The sequence below is a fragment of the Dermochelys coriacea genome, chromosome 13, assembly GCF_009764565.3.
Source record: "Dermochelys coriacea isolate rDerCor1 chromosome 13, rDerCor1.pri.v4, whole genome shotgun sequence".
In the NCBI taxonomy this organism is placed as follows: domain Eukaryota; kingdom Metazoa; phylum Chordata; order Testudines; family Dermochelyidae; genus Dermochelys; species Dermochelys coriacea.
Genome location: NC_050080.1, coordinates 35,639,162 through 35,642,480, shown reverse-complemented (window position 1 = coordinate 35,642,480; position 3,319 = coordinate 35,639,162). Strand labels below are relative to the sequence as shown.

The window sequence follows — 3,319 nt, the reverse complement described above, 5'->3', positions numbered from 1 at the left end:
TTACAAATCTTGGCCTATAACATTATGCTAGAAGGAGAAAACACTTCCTGATTTTGGAAAAAAAACATCTTTGACTTGAAAACCTGTCACATATGGGACTCAATTCACCACTGCCCACTCCACTTTTCTGATGGGATAATTCTACTTAAATCATTGTAGTCGTTCTGGGGTAAAGCTAGAGTAACACAAGAGTTATGAGATCTATTTATGTCAATCACTGACATACAATTGAAACAAATATTCACTATGCCACTTTTACAAAGTTATCTGGCCAAACACAGCACTGACTGGAAAGTATTTTTCAATTTTGCTTCTTAATATTTTAATATTTTTCAACCTGTACCGTAACACAGAGCACAGGATGGATGATATGAGATATGTTTAGAAGAAAGGATTATGCAGGAGGTTATACATGAGAAATGTTTGAGACAAGATGGACAAGAAAATACCTCTGTAAAACTACATGGAATAGGATCCACTTAATTTTTAACCAACTTAGAGTGCTGAATTAGAAATGTGAATTTGTGCATCTAAGTCCACTTGGCTGTCAAAATATCACCTGGGTGATATTCTCTCTCTCTCGGCATTTCCATAAACCTGTTATTATATTGGTTAACTTTTTTTTTCTCTTCTTACAGGTCACTAAATGTGAATGGAAAAACAAACCAATGTGACTGAGTTCATTCTTGTGGGACTTTCGAATGACCCACAACTCCAAATTTTCCTCTTCCTGGTGTTTTTAATTATTTACCTAATCACCCTGGTGGGGAACATGATGATCATGCTGGTGATAAGGGTAGATCCTCACCTCAACACCCCAATGTACATCTTCCTGTCTCATTTGGCCTTTGTTGATATCTGTTATTCCTCAGCCATTGTCCCTGAGATGTTGGTAAATTTCCAAGCAAAGCACACAACCATTTCTGTCAATGGCTGCATTGCCCAGATGTTCATCATCATCTCTCATCTGGTACTGAAGTTTTCATACTCTCAGCGATGGCTTATGACCAATATGCTGCCATAAGTCATGCATTGCATTATGCGGGGACCATGAACAAACAAATCAGCAGCCAATTGGTGCATGGTTCATGGACAGTGGGACTCTTGTATTCACTGGTAAATACTGTCCCAGTGTCAAAGTTACACTTCTGTGGGCCCAATGAAATCAGACATTTCAGCTGTGAACTCCCTCCACTACTATAACTGTCTTGCACTGTGACCTGCACCAGTAAAAGAGTTATTTTTCTTAGGCAGTGATATTTGGTTTCAGCTCCTTCCTCCTTACGCTGGTCTCCTATATTTACATTGTCTCCACTATCCTCCAGATGCGCTCCATGGAGGGATGACGTAAAGCCTTTACCTGCAGCTCCCACCTCACTGTGGTGAGTTAATTGTTTCTGACAGCTCTTTACCAGTACATGAAACCCAGCTCAGTCTCTTCCCTGGTTCTAGATGAACTCTTCTCCATTCAGTACAGCATTTTGACTCCCATGTTAAACCCAATCATCTATAGTTTGAAAAATAAAGATGTGAAAACAGCTCTTGCAAGAATATTAGGGAAAATTCAAGTATCTCATGTAATGTAACCAGTGATGAGCTGCCAAAATCTTAACAACGGTTCCCCTCCTCACCTATGAGGGGGTCGTTGCCCACCCCACTCCCCGGGCACTCCTGCCCATCCAACCACCCCGCATTCCTTGACACTCCCCCAGGACCTCTACCCATCCACCCCCAATCCCCTGACTGCCCCAGAACCGGGCAGGAGGGTCTCGTGGGCCACCGTAGTGGGTTGCCATCCCATGTCTAAGAGTTCACAGGGGGCCTGCTGGGGGGCAAGTGGGGAGTCCCCCACAGTGCTTATTATGGGGCAGCCCCAAGAAAACATCCGGCAGTTTCCTCTGGCTCCTAGAGGCGGGGGAATGTAGCTAGGGGTGGAGTGGGGGGAGCAGCCGCTCCCCCCACTGATCACATCAAAAGTGGCGCCTTAGGCACCGACTCCGTGGATGCTCCAGGACTGGAGCACCCACGGGGAAAATTTGGTGGGTGTAGGCACAACTGGCAGCTCCCTACCCCCGTGCCTGGCCCTTGCTCACCTCACCTCCGCCTATGCCTCCGCCCCTGAATGCACCGCTCCCCCTGCTTCTCCATGCCGCCTCCCCCAGCTTCCCACGAATCAGCTGTTCGGCAGGAAGTCAGGGAAGGCTGACAAGCAGGCGGTGGCTTCCTGCTCAGGCTGAGGGTGGTGGAGGTGAGCAGGGGCGGGGAGCGGTTCCCCTGGGCACCCCCTGCAGTTACCTGCTGCAGCGAGGGTGGCCCTCCTCACGCCCCCCCCCAACTCACCTCCACCTCCCTGGGCCTGAGCGGGAAGCCGCCGCCTGCTTCTGAGCCTGCCTCGGCTTCCCGCGCCAACAGCTGATTCACAGGAAGCCTGGGGTGGGGCGGAGAAGGGGGGGGCGGTACGTTCAGGGGAGGAGGTGGAGGCAGAGCAGAGGTGAGCTGGGGCCGGGGGTGGGCAGGGAGCTGCGGTGGTGCTCCAGGGCTGGAGCATCCATGAAGTCGGCACCTAAGGTGCCACTTTTGGCCAGTTAAATTTAGAAGCCCTTTTAGAACCGGTTATCCCTCGCAGAACAACCGGTTCTAAAAGGGCTTCTAAATTTAACAACCGGTTCTAGTGAACCAGTGCGAACCAGCTCCAGCTCACCACTGAATGTAACCATATCAAGCTTTATCATTTTAAATAAATTATAATATATATCAAAAGTTGCAAGGACTGGACTATCTATTGTGTTCATGCAACTGGTTGACACTGGTACACAATTGGCAATCTATTTAGTCTAAATAAAAGCACTATTGTAAACAGCTTCTAAGGCCAAAATTTGTATGACGTAAATAGATATAGCTCAGTTGTCTTTCAAGGAACTATCTCAGTTTACATTTATTTCTACTTAATCAATATAAGCTTGGGGTTTGAGTGGTATGAATTTGAAATCATCACGTGAAAGACCCAACACTTGGGACTTGGACTGACTTCAGAAAGGGGCTGAGTTTAGTCTGAATGAAGGCATGCTTGGTAAACCCAAACTTTAGCCTGATTCTTAGCCTAGCTTTAAGTCAACCTGATAAATCAAGCGACATGATTTTATCCTGCATCTACACTAGGAAAAAGGTCAAGGTTAGATTGGGTATAGCAAGCATGTATTACTCCAGGGCCTTAACCACAAAGACAAACTTCCTAAAGATGTTAGGTGCTGAAATAGGGGACTGGATATTACAATGAAGGAAGCACATGCCAGACAAATGCATAGACTTGTCTAGGTGG

General features: G+C 46.8%; 1 pseudogene; it reads left to right on the top strand.

The window, feature by feature from the left end:
• Window positions 1–652: 652 nt before the first annotated feature.
• On the top strand, window positions 653–1,586 carry LOC119841599 (annotated as a pseudogene).
• The last annotated feature ends 1,733 nt before the right edge of the window (window positions 1,587–3,319 follow it).